A 19629-nucleotide genomic window follows, 5' to 3' on the forward strand; every position below is an offset into this window, starting at 1 on the left:
ATAGACGGAGTAATGTGAAGTAATAGTGCCCCCTGCTGAACAAACAAGAAGTAACCAGATTAAGTGCAAACGTGGTGAATTTAAAAATTAATCTCAACTAAATTGTAATTTACTATTGTACTGTACTGGATTAAAAAAAAAAAGCTTAAGGCACTCTAACAAAATAACAATTATACTATTGGGCTAACGATGTGCAACTTGACTTCTGTAGCCATGGAAAGAAAGCCAAGCAAATGTGCCCTTTGAATGCCTTCCAACACAAAGAAAGCTTAAACCTACAGGTATATATGAAAAGAAAAAAAAGCAAATGCAATATCTGTAGTCCAGCTTGAACAAGTAGACATTTTACTTCAAACCTGAAGCTGTGCTTTTGTGCCAGGCAAAGTGAATAAAACAATTTTAAAAGTGACATACAGTATGATAGAAAATTGACTTTTTAATCGTGTGTTTAGCAGCCGGTGTGGGCAAAGTATGGTCCACATTGGGTTACATAGATTTAGCAGTAACCCAAGGGCTTGATTCAAATAGAATCAGTGATTTATTCCATTAAATATTGTGGTATTTGACTTGTCATAAATAAAACAATTCAACTTGTTAAAAAAAACACATTTTACAGGTTGATTGAACATCGCTGTTCTCCTTTGATTGAATTGATTGAATAATGATTCATCTTCCACTTGAAAGCTGATGGCTAGAAACGTGTGCACAAATGACATTTTCAAACAGCTGTACACTTATGTGACAGCGGCTAGTTATCTCACACAGACACATGAATATTTCATGCTCGTTGCCAACACTTTTTCAGCGCTGGGCGAGCACGTATTGATCGCCACCTGACATTTAATCAAGCTTATTAGCATAACCTCAAATCCATTCACCATGTTTACTTCAGGACTTAGAGGGGAAGACAGGCTCTTAATTAGTACACGTTTTTTTCCACACCTTGCTCGTGTAATACAATGTTAAGCTGAAGGTAAGACACACAACCTAATTCAATCCAATACGATATAATGGTAAATATTGCGTTTAAAGAAGACATACCCTTTTTTGTCACAACTAAAAAGGATTGCCGGGTGTCTTTGCAATTTATGCAGTATCATGGAAGTTGTATTTGTACCATGGATTTTTTTCTCCCATGCTGTATGGATATTCAAATGGACGTGGTGCCATTTCCAATGAGTTTGATATCATGCCTGAAGCACGCTGCAAGCTAGCCATAAAGCCCGCCAGCCAGAGGCCGATCTGCATTGAATTTGTTTAAGGCGCACGTCACCGACGTAGCGCCTGCGGCCACGAGGTCGCCTCCTCGGCCTTGTTTTATAAATAGCTCAGCGGCGAGGGGACATAACCCTAAATTCAACCCATTAAAAGTCATTTGTGATTTCTTTCAAGACGTATCAAACAAATAGCTCTTCACATGAATTAGTGTCCAAAAAGTGGCTCTCAAAATTTGCTGACCCCTGGTCTAAAAAATAGCAGTCGTATGGCTAGAACGTGCCACCATTACACTTCCTTATCAAATACTATACGTTTGTCTCTCTGCATCACACAGAAAAAAAATCTGAAAGCATTCTCCATTGCACCCCGAGTAGCTTAGTTTTCTCCTCGTTTAGCGCTCTTCCATCAGCAAGACAGAACACGGCCATCCCAGATGTGTTTTTCTTGTTGTCGCCTAACGGATGGGAGGCACATCCATCACACGAAAGGCAGACGTCGGAAAAGCGACGACGCTATGTGAGCGGATGAAAAAAGATGTCGTGGGAAACAAGAAACGCCGGATTGAATTCCCCTTCCTCCAGGGCGTCGACACTTTCATTAGGCGGATTTGCATTTGTGAGTAAAAAGAACGTGACAGAAACAAATTGACTTTAACACCCAACGGAAGTGTGACGGCAGCACGCATAATCCTGTTAGTCTTCATTGATTTGTTTATTAATAAAGAAAAAAAATACAAGCTGTTCACATTCAATGGCTCACTCCCCTTTTCTTGATGCACTCACTCAAGATTGTCTTAAACAGAGAATAGATTGGAACTCCCAAGATCAGTGACCGTTGTTCTCCTTAGGCAATACTGCAAATCTTCAGAAAACCTCCATGAAGCCAAAAAACAGGAATCACATTTGACAGAAAAGAAACAATTGTTTGTATCCAAATAGCTGGAATGCCTTCAAGTAGGAGATGAAATAAGCAAGTGATGTAAATCTTTTATACGCACGTACGCCTGTTTCTGAAAATGGGTTATTGTGACATAGCAGCAGCCTTCTCATTTACACAAGTAGCACCTCCAAATTGCAGCACTTTGTTTACCCGCCAGTTGAAAATTAGGCTGAGTGAAGATTGAGAGCCACTTTGTACGAGTTGAAGTACTATGGCCTCTGGACAACACTGTCTGAAACACTGGCATGCAATGGCACTGGCAAGGCCCTGTCTAATAGAAAAGTAGCTTGCCTCCCTCCCTCCCTCCCTCCCTCCATCCATGGTTCAAAGAAAACAAATTTGATCTTGATGACAACGGGAGAAAGGAGAGTTCCGATGTGACGGGATAAGGACAGAGCAGGAAGTGGCTCAATAGAGAACAGGCTCATATTCTGCCCCAGGACACGAAACTAAGGCAACCTGAGAGAGACGATTTATGCTGAACTTTTCTTCCAAATTTCAACAAGGCTATGTTTCTCGCTGGGAGGATAAAGGGAACAAGCCAACAGAACCGGCAAACTAACCTAACTTAATGGCCTAACAAATATCAACGGCACTGGCAAACAAAAACCCAACTAACCGAGACGTGGGACAAGAAGACACAAGAAACTAGCGACAGCAGAACATGACAAGAAAGAATCCGAAAAGGGGGTGACACGCAGACAGGACTTAAATAGGCGACAGGTAACGAGAGAGAGGCAGGTGACTGTCATTAGTACATAGATTGAGAGTAGACACAGGAGGGGATGGGAAGGGAAGGGAAGGGAGGGGAGGGGCGAGCAAACAGACAACCTCCACATAATGGACTGACCGGGAGGGGTCGTGACACTCACAACCCCAAGATTGACCACCAAGAGGCAGCATGATGCCACAGAGCATCCAGACTGCTGAAAGAACATAGTAGAAGAAAATAATAAAAATCGATGAATCTTGGCTTATGTCCTTCTCAGACTACAAGACTTTGATGTCGTTGACGACGGTCGCGCTACAAACTAATTTGATGCTAGTCGTAGTTGATGCTAGTTTTGTGGCTGTGCTCCATTGTTAGTCATTAAAGTGCTGACTCTCCCAATGTGGCTGCTTACAACAAAGAGTCACGTGGCTCTGTACTGCTCCCATAGTTCAATCAATCTTCACTGTCTTGCATTAGATCTCTTAATGCTCACTTGTAGCTAATAGTAAATGAGTGAGCCCAAAAGACAAACAAAGAGGTGTAAGGGGGAAAAAAGGCATCAATCATCCCTGCTCCATTTGCCTGAATCCACACAAGAGAGTCGGATGGGGCCATTAGTGGCTTTTAGGCCCAGCGAATAAACAGTCACAAGCAGGAATTCAATGCGCTCTCCACTGACACCGCCAATGGCCGTGTAACCCAAAATAAATACATTCCATTGATTTGCTGTCCAGAAGAATGAAGGATAATGCGGATGTATCTTTCCTACTGCTTAGGGACTGAATCACCTGCCGCCATCCAGGGAATTCACAATAGTTTCTGGCAAAATAAAATGAAATGAAGTAAAAGAAAATCTAGAAGACAATTGCCAATGAAACAAGCATTATTATTATTATCATTATTATTATTATTGTTACTATTATTATTATTTTAAGGTGACTTGACGCCCAAGTGTCTGAGAGCGCGACCTACCTCTCGAAAGTACTCCGGGCCGCATTCGAAGCCCCGAAAGTTGCATTCCAGCAGAATGTCTTCAATGCGGTGCCGGGTGCGGTTATAGAATTCGTCAATGCTGAAGCGAGAGCCCGGCGGGCGCTCGGGCTCCGGGGCCATCGGGAACCCCGGCGCCATGCTTTCGTCAAAGCCCAGCAGAGGGGCCATGAAGATCAAGTCGCTGTAGCTCATCTGTGACTTGCGCACAAAGTTGTAATTGCACAAAGTGACTGCCGGGAAGGTCATGTTTTGGGCCACCTTCTCATCCAGCATGGTGATGTGGTCGTACTGGAGGTAGTAGATGATCCGATCGGCCACCTGGAACAAGAAGGCGGACAGCGCCAAAGTGAAGACGGCTGCCCACAAACTCTGCCGGACACCAAACGTCTTGTTCTCCACAAACACGTGGTTGGCTCCGTGGAGCGAGCAGCCGCCGAAGAACGTGGCCAGGTCGTCCACCTCGCCCGAGCCGTCCTCCTCTTCTCCGCTGTCGTCCAGCCCGCTACAGCCGTCCAGGTACTCCCGAGAGTCTCCGTAGTCCCTCTTCACCCTTTTGTAATGATCGTCAAATCCTTCTCTGCTGAAACCTTTGTCTTCGTCATCGCCGGAGAAGGAGATGGTGCACATGATCCTCATCGGCATTGTGAATTGGAGAATTGACAATGTCTTAGAATGTCAAACTATGAAGCCGAAACGGCTCAAATCTTCTCGATCCCAAGCAGCCAGCAGTTCTACAACCGCAAGCTGGTCAAAGTGAGCATCAGCGCATCATCAGCCACCCCTCATTTCAAGTGCAAACTGAGACGGAGATGCTTTGCCCTTGGGTCCCTCCATCCCTTGAAACAAGTTGGAAAGAGATGAAGACGAAGGAGAGGGAGGAGGGAAGAATCGCTATGAGGACACCCAATACTCCCACAGGGTATGGGGGCAGGTCACCATGGAGGGCAGAGTTTCACCGATTACTGGAAAAAAAAAAAAAAAAAGCTGCTCGAGAAAGGCAGCCAGCCGGTGTACAGTAACAAAAAAGCAAGCGTCAAGCTAAGGTGGCGAGAAAACTCCAGCTCCAGATGTTACTTCAAGCGGTCACATCCAAGCAAAATACTATAACACTATTTTTTTGACATTCTCTTTTAATTTCTCTAAAATGCTGTATTTTTATCTTTTTTATAGTCATATTATTTTTTTTCTTTATTAAAATAAATTGACATTTAAATGAATTTCAATAGGCTCAATTAATTTAAGGCATCCTTTTTTTTTCTGCTGGTAGGCTACAGGTAAAGGAAAAGAACGCCAAGCCCTTTCGCGAAGCAATTGATTTCAAGGTTGGGATGATGACGGCATTATCTATCGCCCCTCCAGGAAAGAGACGCGAGCGTCCACAAGAAGGAAGCGTCAGATTTGTAAGCAACCTCTGTTTCTCCCTCATGAGGAGACAAATTGAAGGAATGAAATCAAGGCCTCCATTTGCTCATTATGAGCGCTCTAATGACTCATTTTAGCAACACAATGGCCCGCACACAGCCCCGTTTCAATCACATCAAGTGAAATCAAATCCAAGCAGTGGCCCAGGGGGGAAGAGAAAGAAACACCTCAAATGGAGCTTAATCCAAGATGGACTCACATGCAGCTGGTGATAAGAAAAGCAAACGCAAAATCCATCTGTATTGATCTGCGCCGCCTCCATTAGAGCGACAGCGGATTACTTTCAGAAACATGATGGTGCCATGAGATTCAACTTTACAAGCACGGCTCATCTCGCTCGGAACTTGTGCGAAAAGCACTTTACTCCAAGTTGATCCGATGGAGGGATAAGAAGCCGCAGTTACAGTAAATTGTGGCATTCGAGAAAAAATGGAAGATTAACAAGCAAACAAAAAGACATTAGTGAACTAGGGAAGTCCAGTAAATATTGGGCTTTGCTTTTCTACTTTGTCAGCTGGGCTTTGAAATGCAGAATCAGAATCAAGTTTGTGCATGCCAAACAGGGAATTTGACTCCGCTTGATCTCAGCCTCTGAACAACATTTAAGTCATCCTATTTAAAATACGTCATTGAGTTACTTGAATGACCTTTTTCATAATATTAAGTGACTAATACTAGTCGCACATTTTAAGTTAGCATTTGCCTAGCACTGGCCAATTGCCCTAAGCCTTCACTTGAATCCTAATCATTCCCTTACTTAAAGCCTGAATTTCTTAACCCCACCTGAAAGATCTACCAGACCGTAAGCTAAAACTTTTTTCATGACAAGCTACCAACCACATCCTGTGTTTTATAATCATGGTCAAAAGGCCTGCCTATTTCTTTCCACTAGAAGGCAGCAGTAATGCAGAATTGCAAGGGTCAAAATCTGACGTGACGACATCTTGATGTGCAAAAAGACTTGAAATGATGTCAACAGCACTTAGCAAGTTCATTTCAACATGACATATATTGATATCGTCATATTTGACATATTGGTTTGGTTGTGTTGCTAAACTGAGACACAGTTAGTATTATTGTTCATTGTGGACTTTACTCATGATGCATTTGTTCTGCAGACAGCTTTGTCATGAGAAAAAATTTGTTTTCTTCTTTTCTACTGTAGTTTGAGGCGCACAAAAGCACAAACAAAATAATGAAACTCAACCCAGGTTCTGTCACTGATTACTAAAGAACAGAACATTCAGAAACTAACTTTTTTTTAAAGAAAGAAGATTCTATTATTTCTTTTATTGCAGGTCCTGAAAATTCTGTCAAAAAGTTCAAAAATTGCAGGTCATGTAGGGAAATCTATTTTGAATGTCTGGTAATTAATGATTAAAGAATTTAGATTTTTTTTTTTATTGGGATTGATTGAAATCCTGATTTCAATCCAACAATTTATGTCTTGGTGTATCATTTCGAAAAGTCGAAAGATGGCAGTGTTGCCATTTAAAAATCACAAGGCGTTGAACAGGCCCCCCCCGGCGCATCTTCACCCCCTCCCAACCCTGAGCTGAGATTTCTGCAAGGCCACTCACTCATTTGGCCATGGTCAGACACAGTGGAGCGCAGATGAAGGGAGAGCTTCAACACTTTGCTTTCAAGTCCCTTTGCTTGCAGCCAGGATCAACCTGCCGTTGCCATGGTTACATCCCAGCTGCCAGTGCAAGAGAGACAGAGGATGCGAGCGACTCATTACCGCGCATCCGAGTCACAGGCACATGCGCGCCGCTCCGGCCGAGAGATAATAAAGATCGGCAAACAGCACGCAGACGCCGTATTGCTCGCTCCGAGGCGATCGATAGCTCATGCTCGGAGATTATTACAGCTTGGGCGCTGTATGAGTATGACAGGAGTAAACAAGCACACAGATGCAGTGGAGGAAGGAAAACAAGTCAGATGCAACCCTCGCCTTCCTTCAAATGGCACAGCCAGCCAAAAAAAGAAAAAAAAAACCCCAAAACAATAAGTGCGGAGGTGGCAGTCCGAAGCTTCAAGATAAAGCCGATTGTAGGGGAACATGTCACGGGCGGAAAAAGCAGGGAATTAGCCTCCAAGCTGGGATCGCGCACAGTCGGCCGGAGGAGAGGGAGAGAGAGAGAGAACACCACTTACAGTCGGATTGGGAGAACAAGCACTTGAGAAAAAGGAGCAGATGCTGGCCAATGCTCTTCATCTTCGAGGAGCTTGGCAAGAAACACACACATTAACAGCATGAAAGCCAAATTGAAGAATGAGTACACAAATGGTAAAGCAGACTGCAAAAAGCTTGGCAAGTTCATGTCGCCCATCCAGTATGCATCATTCCAAATATGTCTACTTCAAATCAAAATGGCTGACTTCAGTTTCGTTTGCTTGGTCTACCCAACGTTCTGCCGACGAGTCAAACATTTTTTTGTGGTCTCGAAAACGGTGCAAACAAAACAACCGACTTAAAAATGAACAAGACTTCGTTTTTGAGGTCATCGGTCGCTTTTAAAATTGAGAGCGTCGCGGGAAATTCAGGGGACAAAGCACTCCCCTGCCCCTTTTAGTAATTGGTGCTTAGCCCAATGCCCAAAAGTCATCTGCTGTTATTATTGCTCAATTTCAAACCCTCTTCTGCTTGTTGGCTGTGCTAATTATTTGGAATACATCACAATCAAAATCCATCCCACATGCGGCAAAAATCAGTGCCAGATCTCTACCTAAGAAATGGCTTCTTCAGTGTTAACTAGAAAGAGTCAGAGAGCCTGTAAACACAATGAATCTAGTGAGCGCACAGAGATTTAATTCTCATTACGCCCGGCGTAGAAATAAAGTGGCTGCCGAGAAAACGGTTTAAGTCCCTTAAACTGCTCTTGTCATCACTTTGTTGAACAACAGCTTCATCAGTGCTGGTGGCTTTTTCTTTAAGTTGGGACGCAAAAAAGAGGTCAGAGAACGCTCAACAGAAAAATCACATTTTAACAATGCATTTCTTCATGCAATTACAATTGGCATGTATTCTTCTTTCATCACGCTGCTCGCATTTTGGCACGAGACCAAGACTATTGATCAACACTGAATGAACACATGTCTACGTACATGAGTGACGCTTGATTATTTTAGTTTTTGGGGGCAAGGAAATAATAAATCAAAAATATTTGGGGTATACATTTTTTTGTCTTTACTTCAGTCCAGGTCAACGTTAGTCAATAAATGGATTGTCCTAACGTTGAGGGCTGTGAGCACCTAAAAAGCTGCTCCAAAAACACGGCAGGAAAGGTTTTTAAAGGCCGAGCGCTTTTCGCCGATTCCCGACAGGCTGGTAAAGTGTCGGCGCGCTCATCTGCTGATGATGCGCAGCTGGGGGCGATGCTTTCACTTCCAACAAGATCAGCGACCAGCGACAGAGACGATAATGACAGCAGCGGCGTTAATGTCACTGGAGGTTAACGCCAAGCGAGGACGGTCGACGAAGATGCAGCGACGAGAGGCCCTGATGTCTAAGGTCTCTAATGTGAGCGGATCTCCGCTCACGCCTCGCTGACGGGTGTTCTGATTGCTCGTGAGGGCCAGCAGCAGTTCATTTGTCAATGTGATTATCGCTGGGGCCGATCCAGGAAAGACCGGTCGCCTCTCTTCTCTGCTCTTGACCTTTTTTTAACGAGTCACTTATTTGCCAGGTTAAAATTGTCATTTGATCAGCATGGACGACATATGTAAACATTCAGAAACTTTCAAATATTGCTGAAGAGGCAATGGAGCTCAAATGATACAATCCCTACACAAGGAAGACAAAATGTGCTGCTTTGAATTTGTTTCTCGGTAAACTACAGACGAATCATTCCGTGACATCTTTATTTTTTCCAGCCACGCTCTCCATATGACCATTTTTTCACAGTGATATTATGAATTCAGCTGCAAAGTCTGGGCTGTGGGTGAATCATTTTTTATGATGGGTCCAAGTCATGAATTTTGCACCACTCTAAAATAAGAGCAGGCTCGCGGAATTGAGACAACTTTTCTCTTGTCGTCACAAAAGCATAAGTGCTCTGTTGGTGATTTAAAGGCAGCCGTGCGGTCTCAGCAAGTAGTCGCTCTGGAAATTTACGCGACACCTCTGTCTGACGTGTCCCTAACAAATCTGGTTGATGCCGTCACTACAAGGCACGGATGAAAACGATGGAGAATTTTACATTTTACATTCTGGTGTCCCCTTAAAGAAAAAAAGAAAAAGACTCGACACATTTTTTGTTTGACTAGGAACCAGGCACAAAATTGAAGGGAAAGTCAGCCATTTTGCTTTGATGTAGCCAATTTCCGGTGCTCATAATTTGTTGAAATCCTGTTGGGGAGTTGGCGTGAAAGGTACGCAATTGCAATCAGGCCATGTGCAACTTCCTGATCATTCAACCTTCATGGGAAAGCTTGTTTGGATCAAACAAAAAAAAGACAAGTGTCTTTCATGCTGTTTTGTCGCGAGACGACTTCTCCCACAACGTTCCGAGAGCGCCGCTTCCAATCATCGATCTTTAACGAGCTCTGGAGGAGTTCACGGATTGAAGACGAGCCGTCAACGTGTGAAGATTGCAGGGCCGACGTGAGATTTACCATCGGCTCGTCCCGCAACGAGGACCTGGCTGCTGATGAAAAAAGGCCAAATCGATAAAGACTTGCCGCTTCCCATGCTTACTTCAGTAAAAAAAAAAAAAGAAGGGTGGGTGGGTGATTTAGGGCATGTCTCGCTGGAGGAAATGAATAAGCATGAGGAGACGTGGGGGAACGCGGCGTGTGTCGTGCACGCCAAAGAAGATGGCCAAAGTTAATTCCGCCTGATAGGACTGCTCACTCACACCAAGAGAGCGAAGGGAAGGGAAGGGAAGGGAAGGGAAGGGAAGGGAAGGGAAGGGAAGGGAAGGGAAGCGAAGGGAAGGGAAGGGAAGGGAAGGGAAGGGAAGGGAAGGGAAGGGAAGGGAAGGGAAGGGAAGGGAAGGGAAGGGAAGGGAAGGGAAGGGAAGGGAAGGGAAAGCCACCCCTCATCATTGCCGACTTCATTCTACCTTTCTTCTCTTTTTGCTGCACCTAACCCAGGGGAGTGGGAGAGGAGAAAGAAAAATCTCAAAGATCATTTTCTGATTCGGGCTGGATTGACATGCCATGGTTCAAGTGATGATTCTCATATTTTGCAAGATCTTTGCTTCTACTTAGGTAGGGTGTGATTACTTTTGCCGGCCCTGGTCAATTGAATTGCACCTGGAAAAGGGAAAAGAATTGGGCCGCTTGCATCTGCCGTGAAAATGTAAACTTGCACTCACAGATTCTCCATGCAGACACACGGCGGGATTTCAAAAGGCTTCGCTGGGATTTACGGGCAAGTTGGTGTATTAGGAAGAGCAAAGCCAAGCGAGCGTGTGCGTCAACAAGAGGCACTCATTAAAGTCAGGCCCAAGGATGCGGGTTGCGGGTTGCGGGTGGCTGACAGCTTAAAGTGCTCGCTCGCGTGAATGTGTGCCCAATTTACACGCCGCATGATATTTACATCATAGAGATTCCTCAGCGAGAACACGGCGCCATCTCCTCTTATCTGGCTGATAACACAAGACGCTCTTCTTCTACAAGCACAACTTCTTCTTTTTTTTTTTTTTTTCCTTTCATACGCCGCCTCAAGAGTAAGCTCCTTATTTTTCAAGCCGTGATGAATAATGGATCTGACAGCCTAAATTTGGTTATATGCCTGGATTTTATTACATGAATATCACTGACAGAGGGGCTTGCAGAGCTCAGTATTAACAGCAGCCAGGTCTTGTGTAAACCTTTCATAGCCGTCGACTCGCACTCTGGGGTTACACCGTTCCGGATTTCCACAAAATCTTTTGCACCCGCTGTTGGCCTTAGCAATGCCGCTTTGTTATAATGCTGCTGGAAATAATTGGGTGAGTGTTTATAGTATTTGAGAGGCTCTTAGCGACAGTTACCTCATTCATGGACTGCACTCGTGTCGTTTGGTGACAGAGACTCACTAAATGTACTGACATTTGTATGACTTCAGTATGTTGGAAGGCTCCTTAAAATATCAATAACAATTGTACCAACCTGGTTTACAAAATGGTGCCTTTTTGAGTCATATTAACAAGCTCGGCACAAAAAGTGGACGTTTACCTGCTCATTTTTGTTTTCGTCTTTTTCAATTTCAAAAACGGTGCTAATCTCAAATTCAAAACAATCCAATACTGTCTGACGCAGGGATGGATATCTGTTTCGACGCCGGGCAAGATCCATTTCAATGTTCTCCTTGATTTCGTTCAGAATAATAGCCAAAAGATATCCGGTAGAGTCGGTGATCGTTACAAACTGATCTACAGAAAACGAGTGTGATTTCCACTACCAACAGGACACATATTAGGCCTCGACTGTGCTCATCTGCGACTTTTTCCAAAAAGACAACGTAGATTGTCTTAATATATGGAAAGAAAATCGGATGCTTTCACTCCGTCAGAGGTGTCCACGTCTATGCATTCCTTGCTTGATCAAAAAAAAAAAAAAAGAAAGTACTGGGTGCAAATGAATGGATGCAACCTTCCTTTGTATGCACTTTTCTATTCTTAACTGAACACATGTCCATGTGCCTGTCCTTTTTAATGCTGCCTGGTTATGCTTTGTACTCAGAGGCCGGCGGGCGGGCGGGCGGTCGGGCGGGCGGACGGTCGGGGGGCTTTTTTTACTGAGGTTCATTAGGACTGTGCAGATATATAGAGAGAGAAAGAGCAAGAGAGCTGCTACAGCAGGAAAGAAATATGAAAAATCCCCTTAATAAAAAAGTGAGCAGACATCTTGAAGGCGGCATGAACCACAAAAGTCAATGACTCCTCATCTCCTGTAGATACAAAAGCGGCTTTTGCCTCAGATGACATCTCCTCAAACATAAATTCCCGTAAAATACAAATCAACACTTTTAATGGCGGTGGAACAAACAAACAAAAAAAAAAGAACGATTTACCTGCAACCTGGCCAGAATCCAAAACATTTGTAAAATGTCAGCAAAAAGTCATGCAAGACTTGAATGCTGAATAAAACATGCACGAATATGTGATTGGGTCACCGCTCTTTCACAGACGCCAGTGGAGATTAGCATTTAATGTTAGATTTCCTATCAGCGCTGCCATTAGCGCCCGCCCGCCCGCCCACCCGCCACACGCTACGTGCCAGCTTGTCATCCACTGAACTTTTGACTAATTAAGCTTCAAAATGGAAAACAAACAGGTTGATTTGCAACAGAAATCGTTCCAAGAAATAAACACTTGATTATTTGCTCACAATCGTTATGCAGGAGTGTCCAAAGTCTGGCTAAACTGTCCATGTTTACTTACATCTCACATATCTGACTATCTCTTATGTCGCAAGCTTTCAGACATACGTAGTAAATATGACTATGAATATATGGCTGCTATTTTGTATTGACTACTGTATTACTTATTGTCACTCTTTCATGCATTCTATTTTTGCAGAAGAGACTCAAGAGAGTAATTGCTATTCCACACATGACGGTGAGGCTCTTCCAAAAGACAGACGGAGGTGGCGAAGGAAAGGGGAGGGGAGGGGAGGGGAGGGGGTGGGCAGCGTTCACACAAGAGGCAAAAAAGAGAATTGCAAGTCAACTTCAGTAATGACCATAAACATATAAATCACGACAGGAACGGAGGCCGCTTTGGAGTAAATGAACCGGGTGGATGTCCCTCCGTCCGGCCGGACAGGGTGACTGAGTGTGAGTGATGAAGCGAGGGATAGCGGCGCTGGGAGGAGTGGGAGAAGAAAAGCAAGCAAGTGAGCAAGCAAGCATGCATGAGCTCTCAAGTAGTGGCTGCCACTGCAGGGTGTCTGGCTTTAATATCAGCACACGCTGACTCGTGCGGGAGCTTTGACCATCAATGGCTAATGGCGCACCAATGCATTACGACGTCTTCTCGCCTTTTCACCACTTGACAGCAGCACCAAGGTGAGGATGGGTGTTCGGACGAGGAGCTTGATGATGGTGGCGTAATAACAGCTCAAAATCAATTCAACCGGACATATTGTGATCACTGAGTAGTAGTCATCAATCACTTAACACTTAAGGGGATGACTCCAGCAGAATAAGATCCCGACACATGTGGTCATGGTCAGAAGTTGGTAGTCATTCACTGCGGTCTGTTTGATCTGGAAGGTTTCTTGGCAGTAACGTACACTGCTGTTACTTGTCAATGTTTGCAAACAGGTAGGCGTAGAAAAATGTATCGTCAACCTTTTCTGTGGCACGTTGGAAGATGAAGAAGTTAAGGCAAATCTCACTCCAAAAGAGACAGAGGGGATTGGCTCGAGCTCCCGCAGGACTCGGACAAAACAGCTGGCTGGACAATTCGATAACAATGAAATGATCCTTCACAATGTGATAACATGATCAATAAGCTAATGGGCAACTTAATACCTATTGGAAATAACATGATACGGTAATGATCAATAACTGCACGTAAATGATGAATGGCTGGTCTTCATAAGTGCAAGAGTGGATAACGCTTATCAATAAGCATATGCCTAACTTGCAGAATCAACGCTAATTACTAATTAGGCTTCACAAAACATCAATAAACGAACAGCTTGATGAATCCGTGTTTTTTTAATGCAACCCTCCAATTTAAAAGAGATGATCAATAACCACAAAGCATGGACAAAACATGAGGATGTGGAGACAACATGATTCAATCATTGCGACATTGATTCATGTTTGCAAATGACGCAATGATTCGCTGTCAATATCCTTCAATCGACTTCAATGTCGTTGACGAATGCCGTTGGACCGCTGACCATTCACGTGCACCCGACGAGCCAATCGGCCTGCCGACGGCAAATCGATCCTGATTACTGTGGCTTAACAAAGATCAATGAGGGTTAATGGTCGCGGTGACTTTGTACCGATCAACGTGGGACAACAAGGACACGCTAAACTGTTTCCCCCTCTCCCTCCAGAGCAAGTGAAATAATAAAAAAAAAAACTCATTTTGCAGGAGGTGAATGAGAGCACAGAGTTGTTGTTTCTTCTCCATGGCCATTCCTTCTCGTCTTCACTGACATCCCTATTTCCAGCCACACCTCGGGCATGTACGTAGCGGCCTACTCTGATGGAGATGGAGCTACTCCAAGGACATCTTCCTTCTTCCAACTTCTTGACTAGAGCCCTAATGGTCAAGCCATCTCTCTCAGTTGTTGTTGTACTTAATAGCAAGAGCCCCGTGGCTACGTTTCCTCATTAAGAAGCTGGTGGAGTAGCACGCCGGTGCTACCAATATGTCTCCATTCAGTCGTCCGCCTGCAAGGCTTTCCGCTCGCCCGCGTCTTTTATTTATTTATTTTTTTAGCTCTACTTGACTAGATTTGGTGCACAAACACAAAGCGCCGAGTCGATGGAAGCTCCGTGGCTAAATTTGTTCTATTGTCATTCAGACCGTGCGGCATTTCCAATAAGCACAGCCAAACAAATCCAGACATCAGTGACGGCATCGGGATAACAATCGGGACTTGGCACGCAACTCCCATGACAACAAGATACTTGGCAAGTTGTGAACTGTCAAAAAAGTGCTTGGATGCAAAGCATGTGCCAACCCAAATTCAGCTGAACAAAACTTTGCACTAATACAAGCTGACTTGAGTTTATGCATACAACATTCCATTTGGGTCGGCAAAACAGACCTGCCAGCTTTCTGCTTAAAATACTCCAAATAAACACTGTCAAATTGTGTCAACGTAAAGGGGATATCGATTATCATTTAATAGTCACAATTGTTGTTGAAACGGTGAGCTATCCACTACACTGAGATTGATCATTGTTGACGTCCTACAGCTAATTATTTCTCCATATACTTACTAAGTTTAAGAGTGAGAGAAAGACGCAAAACTATAAAGGCAACATTTTCCGTGATCAAACTTCAAACCAAGAAAGTTGGCGCGGCTTCATGCAACCAACAGATGTTTTTTTTTTCCCCAAAATATTTAATTTTCCGGAACGTTGAGACCTCGTACCGATGTTATGATGCCTGTCTCGAGAGACAGATCCTCCAGATTGCTTTATGGCGTTATGCAAATGAGCCTCTGTGCTACTTCCCTCAGCCATGATTAAAGGAAGTGTTAGATCATACTCAGGTCTGCTTGTGTCTTATTAAAGTTGCCACCCAGGACAGAAGAAGACTACTGCTGTTGCTGCTGCTGCTGCTGCTGCTGCTGCTGGTGGTGGTTTCTCTAAAGACTTTTTGGTTGCTGAGCACAGTGGAAAGCACCTAATGAAAATGATGCATTTACTAAGCTTTCTTTGATACGCTCCCTTAGGGGGGGAGCCTCGTTAGCACAAGTCATCATGCATGCACTGAATGTCCTACAGGCAAGCAGCTCACCTTTTCTGGGGGAAAATTAGGGCTGTTCGAGCTTGTACAACCCCCCCGACGTAATTAACATTAACCGTCCTCCTTAAAGCAGACTATATTTCAAAACAGGGTTAATGGCTCATTTTCCAGTCCCCTCACACAATTGCCAGACACCAAATCCATGCCGGTTCTCATCAAAGAAGAAAAGAGAGAGGGCCAATTAAGCACTCAAATATGCTGTACGACGAAATGCCAAAACTGTCACTGACTGTGGCACTGCACTTGTATGCTTTAAGTTCATTAAACATTTGACAGAGTTCGGCAACTTCTGACCGAGCACACCACACACGTGACGTATCCAGCGTTAATTGCGAGGCTTTTACGTCAAATCACATTGGCGCCTGTCACAGGCTCAGACTTTTTTATGAGCCCATAAGATAGATAAAAAACAATAATAAAAAAAAAGACCAAAAAGCCACCTCTTACTCCACTCTGAACACAAAAAACACCACAAACTAATTTCTTTAGGAAAATCTTGCAGAGACTAATTAGATCATAGGTATGCCTAGCCTGCTTTGAAAGAAAAGATCCTGTCAATATTTATTCTCCGATAGTTCAATCAAAGTAAACTAACGCTTGCATTAGATGTCTTGATGCACTTATTAGAGCCAAAAGAACAGAGACAAGAAAAACAAAACACCAATCATCCCTCTTCCATTTGCCGGAATCCATACAATGAGGCAAAGGGGGAAATGGATCAATATTGAATACGTTTAACGTTAATTGATCATTTTTTGACCAGCAGATCGGAGAAAAATAATACAGGGTATATACATATCTCAGGATATTTGGTTTTAGATGTGCCATCATTGGGAGGAAAACGACTCAAAGTTGGCCTGACTGCGCTTTAGGTGTGTTATTATGTCACTGTAATTTCATTTTTTTCTCAGAAATGAGTGGCTCTGACATCTCCCAAACCCCATGTCATGAAGGTCATCACTGAAGTGATGGAGTAGCATCCAGCCATAAAATGTTCGCCTGTTAAAGCCAGATGGGCCATTTTCCCCAAAATGCTGCCGGAGGGGGGCTTCAGACCACTTTGACTTGTTGGCCAATTTCAGCCAGGCAATAGACACCATGGTGCATCATATGAAAGAAAGAAAGAAAGAAAGAAGTAAGTAACACTTGCCACTTCATGTCTCCAGCCGGATGGAAAGTGAACAGTGAAGCTTGACGGAAGAACATAAAAAAGAAAGAAAAGAGAGAGAAAGAGAGAGAAGGGAATAATGGCAGCGAGCGACGGAAATGCCAACAGGGAGGGAATGGAGAGCCTTGGGCCAAGCGCCACAGACGCAGGGCTCATTAAATAGCGTCTTCTCCAAACGGCAGGACAGTATGAGCGAGCGCAGCCCGATGGCGGCCGGACCGGGCTGGGCTGGGCTGGGCCGGGCCGGGCCGCTCGCTTCTGTGAGGAAGAATGATTGCCGGGGCCGAGACCAGAAACAACAACAACAACAACAACAAAAGGGCAAGACAAATCGAAGCAGGACGGAGGAGGGGAAACCCTTGGAAGGAGAAATGTTTCATGGCATTCAAACTTATGAATCAGCCAAACTAAGAGTGTGAGTATATGTGTGTGTCTTTTTGTAACAATGTTCACTCCCTAAAACTCCAATTTGTCTAGATGCAACAAAAGTGCATTACGTTGGAATGTGTTACAATTAAAGATGTGCTACAATCATAGGTATCATTAGCTTAATTGCCCAAGTCATTTTTTAAAAACTTATGGTCACAATATCAAAAATGACTGATGCACTCCCTGGGAAAATTGGTCGAAAAAAAAAGGAAACTCTACCAGTTCTTAAAATGAATGTTTTGAAATGTATTTAAATGAACTTTGGGCCACATAGTGTGGGCCATATTTTTATGGAATGGGGTATTCCCAATTTGAACCTCAGAAATGTGTCTGTCTGTCTGTTTGTTTGAGTTGTTGACTATTGTGCTTCCGTTTGATCCCATTCTATTTTGTTCCCTCGCATACACAAAGAGCTCCTTTTTGATCATCTATCATAGCCCATCAAGTCATTGATTTTTCACAAAGACACACCTCCAAACAAGATGGAGCTTGCAGGCATGCAGGTAAGGCTGTCAGGTCTGCAGACGCTGAAGGTTAAGACGGTGATTAAAGTGGGAGGACGACGCCTTGCCCTTTTGCCATCGATCGCCCGCCCACCCTTGCAGCTACTCTGTGGCTTCCACGAGCCTCCTTTGCTCACGTTTCCACACGCTTCTTCACACCTCCGCTGGGGACTCTTCCTTCTATTTGTCCTACTGGTTGAGTCAATATGCCGACTATGCCGCATTGACGTACTACAGAGGAAATAGTGGCCATCATTTTCTCGTCTGTCGCTGCCGCCGGTGTGCTGACCATCAAGACAAATATTGCCTATATCTCACAGCAGGTGGCGTGCCTTGGCCAATTTCTCAACGCTGACAGCTTCTCAGATAATGAGCAGCGCATTCCAACATAATTAAAGTCCAGGCTCTGTGATATTTGCAGTGAACACACACACACACATGGTCACAAGTGAATCGGAAGGATAAGCTGAACACCTTTCAAAAAGACTCCATGTGATTGGTGCTTCAGCATCAATCTGTCCTTCTTGCATGTATGGTTTGTGAGCAACACAGCGGACGAGTGTGGAATTGAAAGAAAAAGAAGGTTAACCGTGAGCTTATCTGCATTCAGTGATCTTCCACTTTGATGGTGTTTAATAATGTCACCGTCGTGGCTATTCATTGATGGCCGAGACTGCTTTGCATTATTTTCAATTTTTTTTGGGCCAACAGCGCTCGGATTGAATAAATGGTTTAGCACGTTGGCGAAGGACAAGCTGAGGATAAAGGTTGTTCGAGCCGCAGCCAATCCAAGAGGGATACAATACATCCAGTATTTCTTCAAATGGTCGCCCTAACTAAATGGATGCCACTTTTCAATTCTACTTTCAGCTAAAAAAAACCAAAACAAAAACACAATAGACCATCAGTTATACTTAGAAAATTGTAATTTACTGCTAAATATCATTGCAAAACTGCTTCCAGATAATAGCTTCCCCACAAATAGATGTCTCCCCCTCCCCTCCCCTCCCCTCCCCTCCCATGACCTTCAGTGCACGCAACAAATGTCCACAATGTGAAGTGTTATGATTTCACAGAGGATGAAAACTTGATCAAATTGGAATAAAGCGGCAAGATAACACAAGCATCCACAAGCGTGGAGCCTCTCTGCACGCTTGAAAACATGGGCGTGATCATCCATCTGAGCGTTCAATCAAAAGGACACGCGCTAATGCAACACGAGTGGCGACTAATTGCAATCACATCGCCTGGTACTCCATCCCAATCAGAGCCATATTAGTGCATCTCCATGTCAGATGATGTCAACATTCTTCACGCTTTACGGATGACAGTCGTCAAAGTAATACGCGCGGCAGAAATAGGATCCGCAAGCGCACAATATTTACATGGGGAGTACATCTCAATTTGGAATTGTGGAGACATTAGCTTTGCAGACCATACGGAGTAATACAAGACGCTACTTTGCAACCAGAGTCACGGCTGGCTACTCACCATTCGGATAAGTAGGAGATAATGTGTTCCTGGTATATTGGTCATCAACGGAATGGAAACATGAGCGACAGCCTGTCAACACAATATTCGAATCCATTTGACATTCTGAACGTCTTATACGTGAACATGAAAAAGACCATGCTAATGGATCCAGTACCATGAATCAATTAAGAGCAGCAGGAGGCCTAAAATCGAGCCCTGTGGAACTCCTTTGACGCACCTGTGGTAGGGTGAGGGTTTCAAATGAGCATTTCAAGTTTCAAATCAAGGATTAACAATTCTATTCTGAGATTGGATAAGGTTTTAAGACCCAGTTAAGAC

At 44.0% G+C, this 19629-nt stretch overlaps 1 protein-coding gene and 1 pseudogene across 2 annotated transcripts in view; both read right to left on the bottom strand.

Annotated features, from left to right (window-relative positions):
* LOC148391391 (acid-sensing ion channel 1) overlaps nucleotides 1-19629 on the bottom strand; it is a 77484-nt gene that overhangs the window by 24449 nt on the left and 33406 nt on the right. The window lies entirely within an intron of this gene.
* LOC148391392 (acid-sensing ion channel 1B pseudogene) lies at nucleotides 3795-4831 on the bottom strand (annotated as a pseudogene).

This window comes from Syngnathus floridae, chromosome 11, assembly GCF_059516105.1.
Source record: "Syngnathus floridae isolate MCC-2025c chromosome 11, RoL_Sflo_1.0, whole genome shotgun sequence".
Lineage (NCBI taxonomy): Eukaryota > Metazoa > Chordata > Actinopteri > Syngnathiformes > Syngnathidae > Syngnathus > Syngnathus floridae.